We start from the raw sequence: 15,193 nt of genomic DNA on the forward strand, positions 1-15,193 counted from the left end.
CTCTTGTTGATGGAGGAAAGATGGGCAGAGTGAGGCACTTTTGGTAGAGGCAGGCCTTCACTCTCAAACTTATTCATTAAAGTCATTGGAGGGGACATTTTCCAGAGGTCACAATTTGTGCCAAACTTCCATTTTTTAGAAGTAAGTGGTTTTTACTGAGAGTTAGTAGAACACTCAAGCTCTTACGTATGTCTCTTTGGCATGAGCTTTAAGTGCAGCAGGACTCAGGGGCCACGAAGAGATTTACATGATTTGCAGGGAATATTTTGGAAGTGGGAATGTTTCTTGATGGCAGCTGAGGATACAACTGTAACCCCCCCACCTCCTTTCCCACCCCCCCGGTGCAATATCTCCACGCAGCACAACCTCCTCATGGAAGTTGTGCCCTATATACCTGCTCTGTATAACAAAGTTTTTGTTTTAGATCCTGACTGCATAACTTCCTTAATCAAGCAGTCTTCTCAACCACTGCTGAAAGGATCATCTCCCAGTCCTCATTCCTCCTTCCCTTGGGTGCAGCCATGTTGCACCTCGCTGGTGCCCAAGTGTCTCCATATCTATGCAGCCATGTTGCAGAGCTGTTGAGGAAGACGGCCAAAATGAAACCTAGTGTGCTGAGCAGAGCTGCCCCAGCAGATCAGAGGCTGAGAAAATGTTTTTTTCGGCTGTTGTTCCGTAGTTAGGGACATATCTTGAACCTTTCCCAGAAAATGGAGAAATGAAATAGGTCTCTGGCTCTGACACAGAGTAGCACTGAAGCAGACCCAACCTTTCCTCTCACTCAGCTGAATGTCTGAGCCTCTCTCTGCAGATCAGTTGCCTTACGCTGCTTACCAGTGTCCATTTTCAGCATGATTGGCTCCAGCACCATGACCATGGTGATGGTTGGGATGTCCCTAGAGCCTGAGTTCCCACAGACAGAGGGTGGCTGAGGATACCAGGCTGGGCTGGATGCTGGGAGTGTGTTCCTATCCTATAAGACACTGATAGTGTATTCACAAATGAGTAGCAAACACAGCACGTAGCAGGTTGAATCAGTGTAAATCTCTGACTTTCTAAGAGGACATAATCTAAAATATCTGACTTATGCCAGAGAGGGAGCTGATTTAGGAGCTCTGTATACCAGAGTGTCAGGAGACTGACTCCCATTGTATGAAGCACCAGAGGCTTTCACCCACCCTATAGTACTGGTGCCTTGTGAGACCTGCAGCAAAAAAAAAAAAAAAAAAAATCATGTCAAGAAGTATTTGTTTCCCCTGGAAAGAAATGTATTGATAAATCCCTCAGAGGCCTCTGTGTGAATGAAGAGCTTGGTCTCAGTCAGATTTTATCGGGGAAATACAACAGACAGGAGTCTCTAGGACACCTCCTCTTCCCACAGAAATGGCTCTCCTTTCCAACTGCATTCACCATGTGGTTACTGGAACACATTTTGAGCAACAGCCAAGATGATGGTCCATATCCCACTGCCCAGCCAGTGTGCTGGAGGGAAACTACATGATGAAGAGAGGAGATTTTGTTTCTCAATCCCCAGTTATGCTTTCTAGCATTCCAGACCTCTGTGGGGCAACTGAGTAATTTCATCACCTTGCTGAAAAAGGAAACAGAAGGAAGAAGATGAGGTGGCGGGCCAGGCTGCAGGTGTGAGAGGGTCAGGGCTTGAGCTCACAAAGATGAACAGTGCAAGAGCAGCAGCTTTGCAGCAAGCCACCCACAACTGACCACAATCAATGCAGAGCAGGAAAACAGATCTCTAGTGTGGTGGCCCAGTCACAAAACCTCCTTACTTTCATCTTCCCCTTGTAACTACGCTTTCTGCTCTGTGGCTACTGGTGTGGTGCCACCAAGAAAGCCACCAAGATGGAAGGAGACTGGCAGGCAGTCTCACCACTTTCCTAGCAATCCCAGCATACGCAGTCCTCTCCTAATTTTAGCAATTTATTTGGCAATGTCCAGAAACCCTTTTATATCTTCCTGGAAATTCAGGTAACCAGGTACCTAATGGGCTCTAAAAACAGTCCCACCACCATCCAGGTGCAGAAGTGCAGACAGATGTTGGGTTTCCTGGCGGCCCCAGTGGCTGTGCCACATTAACACCTTCTACTAGACAGAATTTGATAGTGCTTCCTCTCCGAAAGGTGAAAACCTTGAAAACCTTCACAGACCTTTCTGCTTGTGATCTCTATCAGCATCTTCCTGTGCTAGCAATGCTCCAGTTTCAGCAGCACCCTGTCCCACTGCCATGGTGCATAGATGAGTGTTTGCATGATTCCCTGCTCCTAACAGCTCTACTGTTTGCTGGTTTTAACTAGAGTCCAAATTTACCCCCTCCATACTCATTCCTTATTCTAAAAGTGCCCAAGATTCACAGCTTCCTCTTTGACTTCTTGGAATGTAATCTCAGCGACAGCAGAGAAAGTATAAACCTCATTATCCTCCGTGTAATGCACTGCCTTTACCCACACAGAACTCCAAACAGTGACTTCCCATTCATTTCACACCATGTTTCAGACATTCTGCATACATCTTGGTTTCTGCTTCTCTTTCTTCATTTGACACAAATTAATCTCTTTTCTATATCCTGTTCTCACCAAACTGTGGGTTTCAGTTAAAAAGTGCTAAAGGGAACTTCTCTTTTGCTGAATTCTCTTGCTGTTTGTTCATTCCTTCTCTCCTCCCACCCTACAGGTGACCTGAGCCTGTCTGCACTGCCCTCATCTGCTCCTGGGAGAAAGGCAAGGCTCCTTCTCCCTGTAGAAAGAACAGATGCTGCCCCCGGGTCTGACCCAAGGCCTGCACTTCAAGGCCACCCCTTGCTGGAAAAGGCTCCAGCTTCCTTGTTGGAGCAGGGGGTAAGGTCCAGTAGAGAAAACTGCATAGGTTTTCTCTATGTGGAAAAAATCATCTCTTTCCAGTCAGAAATCTGAAGGCAGCTATCCTGCTCCATCCTGGTCTGCTATCAAGCTCCATCCATGCAAAGAGATTGGAGTATTTGCGTGTTCATAAAGGTTCTAATTTTGATTAGGTGAAATAAAATTGATCTTCCTCCTCTTTGTCTCAGGCCCACAGGAAGCTGAGCTCAGAGCAGAAGCAGTTCTGCTCCTTTGCTTATGAGTAATGCAGGTTTGAACTCAATTCTCAAAATACATGTCTCACCAGCTTGGAGCTGCTTGACTCCGGTTATTCTTAGCCCTCAAGTCACTGTGATAAGAAGCTAAATTAAACTGATTTCCAACACAACAGCAACAAAAAAAGCATACTGAAATGAAAATATTTATCGTAACTGCTTCTGGAAATGAGAAAGCGTTCTTCATTTTCAGGGGAAACAAGATGATGGTTCGTTAAGAAACCACTTTAAAGCTGACACTTTACTGGTCTGGACCTTCTGGAGTGAAAGATGAGTGCAATGTGTTTGCAAGAGACCCTGCCTCCATACTCTCATCTCCGTGGCAGAGAACACACCAGGCACGTGGGATCCCATAGGGCTATCGCAGTACATGACTGCCCATGAGCAAGCTGCGTGCTCAGGGAGAAGATGGAAAGAAGAAGTCAACTGAGTAAATCCCATGCCCAGCATGTGAGATGTGACAAATCTGCTGTTCTGATCTGGGAGTGTCTTACACAGACATAAACATCTCCAGCAGGGTGAGCTCAGTGGAGAAGCAGCCCCTCTTCTGGCAGAGCTGTTGGTGCGGGTTGGAGATGTGAGCTATGTGTTTCCCATTCATTTTCAGCATCGTTCATGGTGCTGGAAAACATTGCTCAGCTCCTACACCTCTCTCCAGCTTTTGTCTTACAAATTTGTCAGATAATGCCACGTTGAAGCTTTTGGTTTTGCCTTTTTAAAAGCTGACAGATTTAAAGACCAGTTTTCCTAAGCTCTTTGTGAATGTTTTAATAAATAAACAAAAATTGAAGTTAGTATTAAAGGCACAAAGATCTCTCTCCCTGCATATCTCATGCTGTTTCTGTCCTTACATCATGGCTTTTACTACATGAATATTCAGGGAGCTCATGGCAGCATTTAGCAGCACCAGCAGGATCTGGTCTGATCTCCTATAGGACAGCCTTTGGGATTTAGGTCTTCTTGATCCCCTCCACCCCTGTCTGCTGGACATTCACTTAAAGTTTAATAAAAAAGAGAGTGGGAGGACCAGACCAAGAGATCTGTAACACAGACCTGTAGATTTGTCACATCTATGATGAGTTTCTCTGGACCACACAAGTGTTGGCACTGCTTTGGCTTTGCAGCTGCCAAAAAAAGCCCATTGCAATGACCTATTTCTCACTTTGGGTCTGGCCTTGCAGGGAGAGGACTGATTTCTCCAGCCCCAAGGCAATTCACTGCACAAAGCCAGGGCCACAACCACAGTTTTCAGTGTTCATCTAAACAGTTGGCGATAGTAGAAATGAAATAAGCACATAGCAGCACAAACTGCTGGTAGCAGGAAAATGAGAGTTAGACAGACGTTTGAAAGCTCACCAGCAAGCAAGGTATATCCTGCCCTACCCTAAAACCGTCCTTTCAAACTTTATGACTCAGAGGTTCACCATGAATCACTCCCTTTTTAGTTTCCTCCTGCAACCAACAGAAGCACTTAATGCTACCCCGGAGAAATGTGCAACGAGAACCAACTGTGGGCTGGGCCAGCTGTGGGGTGACGAGTCACCAACATGGGGCAGAAATGCAGCCCACCTGGGGGGACATGCAAGTCTCTGTGCTGCCTAAAGCCCAGGCACCAGGACTAAATATGCTGCTTCCTGAAGTGAATGCAAAGCTCTGGGGCTACTGATGCTGTTACGAGGCTGGAAGGAATGAAGGATTAGGAAGTGGAGGCTCATACTGCACCAAGCACTGCAATGGGGAAAGCTGATGATCCTCCTTATCCCACCCTCCCAGTAACTCCAGCTCTGTTTCGGCTCCACCATTCAGAGCTTATTCAAATTCAGCTCAGTATTAGTCTTTTCTTTGAGTAGTTTTCTGATGAGTAATCCAGTTACATCAGTGGCTGAGTCACAAAAAGCAAACCTTTATGCAGCAAGAGCAAGCTATGGAAACTCCCTGTCACATCAGCTTTATGACCGCATTGTTCAGACAGTTCAGAGAAAGCAGCTTCTCTATACCACAATTAGCTCAAAATTTGCCAGTGGAAGGGAATGAATGTTTTGAAAATGTTAGCAAGTGATTAGATGGTACCTTAATTGAAAAGAGCAGAGCCAGAACTGCACATGGGAAGGGGGACTGATTCGCCTGGTCTCATGGGATGTAATCCCATGGGGAAACAGATCTTCATGCATTTGCAGATTCTGTTGCCATCTTCCTCTTTAACCTTGGGAAAACTGGAGTTTCAAGGCCTAGTACTAATCTGAAAGAAACTTAGCACACAATTTGCCCAATTTTTCAGCTAGGGGGGAGAAGACAGCACTTAACCATGGGACCATGTACACCCTATACACAATGTGGGACTGTATCCTACCTTTGGGAGTAATGAATGCTTAGGCAATAAGGACAAGGCATACTAATCCTATTACTTCCCTAATACACTTGCAGTTTATGGGCTTTCTTAGCATTACATGGGATCTTCATAATTAATATCCCCAATGAACTTTTCTCCCTTGAATTTGCCTAACCACTTTCTGAAGTCATTTATTCTTCAGCATGTACGCCAGAACAGGGAGTTCTACAGTTTATAGGCAGACTGTGTAAAGAAGTATTTTCTTCTTTCTGTTTGTTTAAAAGCTGAGTTGTCAGAAAAAAAAATCATTTTGAGATCTCAGGTTCTCATCTGGGGAAAATAAATCACTAAATAAACAGGTCTCTATCATTTTGTTCTTTGTTCATCTTCTCCATTGCACTCACTACAACACAGTCCCTACCACAGCCCCCTTCATTCTCCCCCCTTCCCAGTCATCACAAAGCATTCTCAAGTAGGAGCAGTCCTATTTCTTCTCCCATTCTTGTTGCCATTCTCCATATCCTTTCTACTTCATCTTAATTATTTTCAGCAAGAGAGTTAAGAACTGCATGCATTGTGTGTGCAGCATCCCAGGTGTGAAAGAAAAACGTTTCTAGAGGAGCTTGTTGTTTCCCTTTTGTGCTTTCTTCCTGTTGGAACAATACCTAACATCTGATTTGCTGTTTTCTCTCTGCTGAGCACTGAGTTGACATTTTCATAGGGTTATTTGTGATGAGTCTAAGCTTTTCTTTCCGAGTGGCAATATCTAATTTTAGACCTCACCACTGTGCATGGTTACGATTGGTTTTTTTCCTTAAGTACATGAATTGGATCTGCTATTTTACCATTCAGTCAATAAGCATTATGAGATCCTTCTGTTTTTCTCCCCTGTCAGTTTTAATTTTTATTATTCTCTGTAAACTCTGTATCATCAGGAAGTGCTGTCATTTCCTTACTCACTTCTCTCCCAGATCATTTATGAATACACTGAAAAGGAGCCCAGCACATATATCTACAGCAGTTTATTAGTCCATTCTCTCTCAGTTGTGAAAACCTTTTCCTTCATATGCTTTAATCATTAAGTCATTAGTCCATGAATGTGGCTTCCTTTTATAGGCTGAATGATTGTTCATTTTATATCTGTCCCTTTGGCCACACTGTTATTCTCATCTACCAATTTTCCCAGGACATTCTGAAGCTTTCCAATCTACACTTCCATAGCCCCATCCTGAAGGACTTGGCTGTTGAGTTCTACAAAATACAAACAAGCCAATTTATAGGAGCACCATAAAGCCTCAGCGCTGATGGTAGTCAAGTATTTATGCATTCCAGAGGAAACGCAATATACTGAGTCATATATGCCACCAATCTCCTGCTGGAACAGATCTCTGTGTTCTTGGCCCAAACACTGAAACATACCAAAATTCTCAAGTTATTAGAGAATGTTTGCGTGTGGTTATGCCTTGTGATGTACATAGGAGACAAGTCATTCATGCCAAGCTCTGACAACTGCCACTGTGAAAACCCTTGCCTAATGACAATCAGTGGGCTGAATGTGATCAAAATGTCCAAGTAAAATCTTTTTCCCCCATTAAAACAACTGATGATTTTGAAAGAATCTAATGTGGATCGCTTTCTTCTTGATTACATGTAGTTATCCAAACAAAATCTCAGATGTTTACATTGCTAGCACACTGTGCCTTAGGCCAGCAATTTTCTGTGTTTCCAGTACAGCAACATAAATATTCTTTGCATTACGAGCATAAATCACAAAATGAACTGAAAAGCTCCCACAAAGCTTTGTGGACAACTTACCACAAACAAATCTGCAGGCAATCACTGCCATATGTGATTAAGCAAGTGCTGCTACTCTATTGTTGGAACACCTCAGACATCAAAGGATGGGCTTGGAAAGCTGTATCTTCTTCCTTTTACACAAGGAACAGAAGTGTAAGAGTCAGTCTATATATTTACTGTAACATGGAGTTCAAGTTACCTACAAAGACCAAGTTCTTCTTTGGCTACTTGTTTGCTGGCTATAAATAGAACAGGAATTCAGCCAAGAAAAGGTTTTTAGAAGAAGTTACAGGGACAAGAAAGACAGGTTTAGAATCAATAAAGAGATTTCCTCTATATTGATGGCAAAATCTTTTATTTCTTTGAAAATGAAATGGAAATCCTGTTCCCTCAGAGTGGACATTAGCTTGGCCAGGAGAAGGGAGACTCAAAATAAACATTTCCTTGTGGTCAGAATGTTAACAGACTGGTTACATCCTCACACTGAATCCAACTATGACCCTTTTTTATTTACATCGAAGCATGATGTATGCATGTACAATAGCCAAATTAAAAAATATTCCAAGCTATTGTTGAGTACAGGTTATGGAGTCAGCCTTTGTTCTGCTGCAAGCACCAGCTTTGAAAGAGAGCCTTTGTAAAGGAAAATGGCCTGCTGTTTGTGTCAGTTTCCCTGCCCAAAATGAATTCTGCATTTCTCCCAAAAACACACACTAGGCTTAAGTTTCCCTCTCACAAAGGGGCTCTGTCTGGGTGCCTTCACTTAGAACACAGATTTTATTTATTAAAACTGAGCATGAAATGCAGTGCCATGTTGATACTTACCATGCAGAACATGCTGCTTCTCAGCAAGCTAGGACGGTGGAAATAGTGATGGTGGGCTTCCTTCTCCTGCCATCGTGCTTTCATTCTTCCACCACCTTGGGTAACTGTCACCACCATCTTAGCACCAAAGAGCCCCTGAAAACAAAAGACTCCCCTCCTTTGCTCAAAATCAGAACAAAGATCTTCTGGAGAGGCAGTAAGACAGTCTTTTGCAAACATCATATCAAAAAATATAGTGAAACGGGCTTTGCAGATGGTGGGGGGCTACCAGCAGCTCAGAGGAGCAGGTGAGAAGAAAGATCAGAGGCATAAGAGTAGATGCACCACGCTACACCAAAGTCTCCATCCAACTAGCTCCACATTTAGTCTCTTAAGTGGTCAAACCAGATGCCTCATACTTGCTAGTCCTGTCTTAGTATAGCTTATAATGATACACACCCAAATACCTCCCCAGCCTCCAGCATTTTGCATCTTAGAGACTTCCAGATCCACAGGTAGTATCTTAATAGCCCTCAGTCCTTTTTTCTTCCATGAATTGGTCTTCAGTGATTTTTAACATCTGCGACATCCTGCAGCAAGGCATTTTACAACTTAATCTCATTTTATGGAAGAATCATCTCCTGCTATCAACTTCTGTCTTGAATTTCTACTAGTTTTCCTTGAGGATCATAACTCTTTTGTTGGAAAAGACACTATATAATTGCATTATGCTCTGCTGGATCCAGCCAGAACACCCAAAAATTTGTAGGTACCAACTCTTCCCAAAGATCTTTTTCCAGAAGCATGAAACTATTTTTGCTACATCTACACCTCCAGTATTTTGAGGAGGGCAAAGAGGCCAAAGCTGTGACATTAATTTGGTAGTAATTTGGCAATAATTAGTTCCTGTAACATGCATTTTAAGAGAGTTGCTTTTCTTTTGTATGGCTGTGGATTGGTCCTCCAAAGGTTGATGGAGTTTCCATCACAACAATCAAACCTACAGAGCCCGTGAACCTTCATCTTTTTTTTCAATGTATATGAAGTATACCAAAGACACAAGTATAACAAAGACACAAGTTGTAGGGGGAACCAAATATACACCTAAGAAACAAGGAGGGAACCATTGGGAGTGTGACCTAGGTACAGGTACATCAACCAGAAAAGGAAAGTCCAAGAAGATGGACTACCTCTCCTAGTAAGCAATACAGGCAGGCTGGTAACAATGGACGAGGAGAAGAACGAGGTACTCAACAACTATTTTGCCTCAGTCTTCACTGGCAACTGCTCTTCACACAGCCCTCAGGTGAGTGGGTCAGAAGGTGGGGACTGGAGCAGCAATGTCCCTCCCACTGTAAGCAAGGATCAGGTTCACAACCACCTGAGGAAACTGAACATCCATAAGCCTAGACATAGTAAAGCTTCTGATTCTGTCTCCCACAGTATTCTCTTCGAGAAGCTGGAAGCCCATGGCTTGGATGGTTATACTGTTTGGGTAAAGAACTGGCTGGAGGGCTGGACCCAGAGGGCGGTGGTGAATGGAGTTAAATCTGGGTAGCGACTGATCACAAGTGGTGTTCCCCAGGAGTCGGTACTGGGGCTCATCCTGTTTAATGCCTTTATTGATGGCTTGGACGAGGGCATTGAGTGCACCCTCATTAAGTTTGCAGATGACATCAAGCTGGGAGGAAGTGTCAATTTGCCTGAGGGTAGGATGGCCATACAGAGGGATCACCACAGGCTGGAATGATGAGCTGAAGCTAATTGTATGAACTTCAACAATACCAAGCGCCGGGTCCTGCACTTTGGTCGTAACAACCCCATGCATTGCTACATGCTTGGGGAGGAGTGTCTAGCAATCTATGTGGAGGAAAAGAATCTGGGGGTCATCCGGCTGAATATGAGCCAGCAGTGTGCCCAGGTGGCCAAGAAGGCCAGTGGCATCCTGGTTTGTATCAGACATAGTGCAGTCAGCAGGACTAAGGAGGTGATCATCCCCCTGTGCTCGACACTGCTGAGACCACACCTCAAGTGGTGTATTTCAGCTATGACACCGTCATAGCAGCTATGAAACAGAGGGTCATCTCCACTGAGGCATATTTTTATGAGTGCTCTTGTGAAAATGCATAGCTAATGGTGGTGATTACGTTGAAAAATAGTGAGTTTTTAGCTGAGGATTTTCTCTATCAAATAGTGTTATTGCATTCTTTGTAGCTGTTGTAGTTCCCATGAAAATAAATATGAGGTATTACTTTCGGATCAATCATAAGAGCAGCTCTTGGTCACCATCCAAAATGGGAGGGCAAAAATGTGTATCACAAACTTTTTCCATTTCTTCAGGCTACAAAAGGATCTGTGAGTAAAAGGAAAGGATAATATGGGACCAAACCCGTGAGTGGTCGCTGAAATCTGCTTCTGCTATTGCAAGCAAACCCCTCATCAATTGCTTTTCATACAGCAATGAAGCTCTCTTTTAACTCAGCCTAGGGTTTCTTTTCCTTTCATCTCCTGACAGAAATATCACTTTTCTGACTATTAAAGAACCTCTTCCTATCTCCAGAGTACATGTGTTCGTTCCTCATTAACACCCATTTATTCCTGTGCCTGTACAGTTCACAAGCTTCAGGAGCTGGGGGGATTTTGTTCCTGCATGGCACAGACACCTTTCCTGAAATGCTTTAAGATGATCGCATCACCTCTCAACCTTCATTTTGTTACCCTCCATCAACCAAGCTCTTTTAATCTCACACTGTAAAACACCACTGTCATTCCCAATCTCTTCATCCTTTTCATTTTACATTGACCATTCTGAGAATTATTGAGAATTACCCACAGCATTACAAAGGATGCCTCTAGCTGAGTTATTAGCAGTGGGGACCTCCACTCCAGCAAGCTGGACATAAAAGCAGAAGGCTCTCCTTCCAGAGCTGGAAACATTTCCAGACTGATGAATCTTAATGCAACCAGCATGAGGTAGCCTATGAGGTAGGGACAGGGAGCTCATGCCACCTGCACCTGCAGTTTGGTGAAAGATATACCACCAACGGATGACATAGGTGTATAGATCATCTGTGAATGTCCTCTCCAGGGTTTGTAACCAGTCCCCTTACCCAACACAAGTGACAGAAACAGTGACTTTGCTGTACCTGGAAGAGTATCAGGCACACTGAGTAAGATAAATTTATAGGGCAGCCAGAGCACTGAATCAGTACAAAATGATCATAGAATCATAGAATCATTAGGGCTGGAAAGAGCATCTTGTCTAGCTATCAACCCATGATGACCTGTTGGTCCATACTTTGAGAAGACTGGTGTGGCTGGATGCATCAGTGCAAGGACCATGGCACTATAACGTCCCACTGCACAGGAAACGTGTCCATTAATCCTGTACAATGCACTAGGCTGCGATCATGTGTATTATGTGGAAATCAGGAGGCTTTAACCAACTCGTTAAGTGCAGTGGACTTGTGTTCTGGAAGCTTTTAGCCTCTTCATAACCACATGCGAGATGCAATCGTTGCTGTGGAAATAAACAAGATGGCATATAGAGAAAGAAATGCTATCAAGTGGGGACGAGGCAATGGGAGCAGATGAGCCCTTATGGAACAAAGGGCTCTCTCTTTCTCCAAGCATCGTGTCTAACAGAACAAAATATGAGGCAGAGTGACTGAAAACACCTTAGAAAAATTGACTGTGCTTAGCTACGTTATATAATAGGACATCAGCAGGTCTTTATCTAAATTACACAATCGGAGGCACATCAACCATTCTGTGTTTCCAGCCTTCATAAGTGTTCTTTTTTTTAATCTGCCTCCCATTACAGCATCTGAAAATGTCTGCCTAAATCCTTGTGTTTATATGCACCATTATTGACTTACAAACACGAGATTGCTCCCCAGCGTTCTTCCTTAATCTCCTGTGGCTCAGGGAACACGAAAACACTGAGATTATCGTGTATTTGATATTACAGATAATGTCTTCATCTTCAAGGCTCTAAACTCTCCCGTGGCCCCTCCGTCAGGAAAATTCAACACTTTGCAACTCAAAACCAGAAAGCACTTTTCTTCTGCGTCCTGACCTTTGCTGTAACCATTGCAAATGGATGGAGTGGAGAAACAAAAAGATCCCAAATCCTTCTGTGCAGCACATGCTCTTAACCTCGACCGCTGCTGGAAACAAGTTCTGCTTTAATCCAGGCAGGGACAAACACAAAAACAGCTCTCGTCATGAGACCTTGGGACGACAATTCCTGCAGCTGTGCAGTGATGACATTCTCAGCACAGCAGATCTCTATTTAAATCCAGCTAATTGCTACAAAGAGGAATGTCTGCAGAAACGTTCACATCTAACAGGCATTCCCGAGCTCTTCTCCAGCTCTGTCTCCATGTCAGGAGCCCTACATGTTATTGTACTCCTGAGGATGGAGCATAACCATAAGTAAAACACAAGGAACTTGATGTGGGTCCCAGAACAGCAGGAAGGAATAGCTCAGAGGAGAAAAGAGATCCAAATTTTGACGTAGATAATGCAAACACAAAGCAGGGAAGGCCAAGACTGATTGGACAGTAGTTTGCTCCACTGAATTATTTATTTTTTAAGAGCTCAACCCAGCTGCAGTCATGCTTCTCTTAACCCTTTCAACATTATTTGCTGCAAGGCTGAGCAATGAGGGGCAGCTCTGCTATCAGGATGGGAGCCTGGGCCACCCCCACGGTCACAGCAGTTTTGGTGTAACCAAAGGGTGACTTAGTGTACGTGGTAGACTTCACATGTTTGGAATAGAGTTGGAGTGATAGTTCTAAATGGAAATGCCAGTACAGACACATAAAACTTCTTTGCTGCTTACATTCCCTCTAGGCAGAGATCGAGGAGCCCAGGGAAAGCTCAGGCTGCTTTTTGAAGATACAAGATCTCAAGGTGCAAAGCACATTGCAGATCCACAGTGCCCGCATCCCCTCGGCCACACCACGCCTGCATCCAGCCCTGGACACACATGCACAATGTGGCTTTATCCCAACAAAGGAGCATTTTTGCGCTCACTGTTCGCCCCCGTGCTCATATCTGCTGCGGTCATGTTGGTGGAAACAAGGAGCTTTTCCACAGAGTCTCATTTTCTCTCCTTGTCTTGTGTTTGCTCTTCGCTCCTGCACAGTGGCTATCATTTTTCTTCCACAAGCAATTTTTAGGGTCATGATCACTGTCCATCTCATGTCTAGATGAGGAAGCATAAGTGACAGATGTCAAGCGTGAGAGTAAGGACGAATTAAGCAGTGACACATGGGGAGATTCAGACTGTATATAAAGAAAAAGTTGTTTATGATAAGGGTGGTGAGGCATTGGCACAGGTTGGCCAGAGAAGTGGTGGATGTCCCATTCCTGGAGACACCTAAGGTCAGGCTGGATGGGGCTCTGAGCACCTGATGGAGCTGTAGGTGTCTCTGCTCATTGCAGAGGAGTTAGACTAGATTAACTTTAAGGGTCCCTTCCAACTCAAAAAATTCTACAGTTCTATGAAAGGAAACAAGCTGTCTTGTCTTTTTTCTACCCTGAGTATAAGGCCATGAAGAGATGGTTTCCTGCACACAGCATTGAAGCTTCCCTGCCCTTCCATGGCCCTATGGACATATGTGATAAAAAGAGTAAATGATCCACTGCCCAGCACATGCAGACAGTGTAGGAGAGAGGGCTCCAACCTGATGCTGAAAATGCCCAAAGTGGTCTCATGCAGGAGGCAGAAGGAGGAAGAAGATGCATGGGTCCCACCATGGTGTGAGCAAGGCGCCCTGCCTGCCCCCCATGCAGCCAACCCCAGCTGTGTGCCAGGACAGCCCCAGGAGGAAAAAGGCAAAGGAGAAGAAAAGTGGATTCGAATATGAAAGATTTGTGGTCCCTATTCTTCACACATCGAAGCAGCAAAAACATACAGAAGAGAGATGCTGGCTAAAGCAAAGACAACAGGAGCAGCAAAAGATAATCAGTATTTCCTAAACAACAAATAGCTCTTTCAAAATCAGGATAAATCCTCAGAGAAAGATTTCAGGAGATACATCCATTTTTTCTTCAATGCGGATTTGTGAAACAAATGATGTACCTGTCTGAGTATCACATAAGATACTGGTTGCAAACATTTCTTTTAAGTAGAATTACTGATGAGCTATGTGTTCTAACTGCCATCCTCAACAGATGCAGCCTTCTCCCATTTCTTTCCTCTCTCACTAGAAACAAAGCAGCATTTAGGAGCAAAGAGTAAAATCTCTGGTCTCATTTTCCAATTTGAAGCATCCGAGGTGCTCATCACTGTGTTCTTCCCCTGTAACTATCCTCCAGGCTCCCGTAATCGCACTTAGCAGCATGAAGCTTGGCACTCACCAGCTTGCAGCAGCTCTCTGCAGCACACTGATCAGGATTTTTGTGTCAGCTCTCCCTCTCTTCCCATGCATAATTTTTCCTGCCTGTATGGCAAAGCCACAAGCGCATGGCTGCCCCAAACCAGCACAGAGACGCTACAGGAGGCAGCATCCCAACCTACAAAGGGAAAGGATCTTTGACACCAAACTCTCCCCACTTGGCTGATAACACATAGGCTTAGCTCCAGCACTACACCACTCATCTGCAGAGCTGAAGCACTTTGTTAAGGCTGGGGGAGCTGGGGCTGTTCAGCCTGGAGAAGAGAGGGCTCCAGGGAGACCTGAGAGCAGCCTTTCAGTATCTAAAGGGGGCTGTATGAAAGGAGGGGACAGACTCTCCTGCAGGGTCTCTTGTGATGAGACAAGGGGAAATGGTTTCATACTTAAAGAGGGAGATTTAAACTCCCTCTAAGGAAAATGTTTTTTTACAGTGAAGGTGGTGAGGCACTGGCACAGGTTGCCCAGGGAGGTGGTGGATGCCCAGCCCCTGGAGACACCCAAGGTCAGGCTGGACGGGGCTCTGAGCACCTGGTCGAGCTGTAGATGTCCTTGTTCATTACTGGGGAGTTGGACTAGATATCTTTAATGGTTCCTTCCAACTCAAATGATTCTATGATTCTATGACCTAACTGCAGCCTTCTAGTATAAAGGGAGCTTATAAAAAGGAGGGAGATCAACATTTTGCATGTTCTGATAGTGACAGAACAACAGAGGATGACTTTAAACTGT

This window comes from Numida meleagris, chromosome 6 (genome assembly GCF_002078875.1).
Source record: "Numida meleagris isolate 19003 breed g44 Domestic line chromosome 6, NumMel1.0, whole genome shotgun sequence".
NCBI lineage: Eukaryota > Metazoa > Chordata > Aves > Galliformes > Numididae > Numida > Numida meleagris.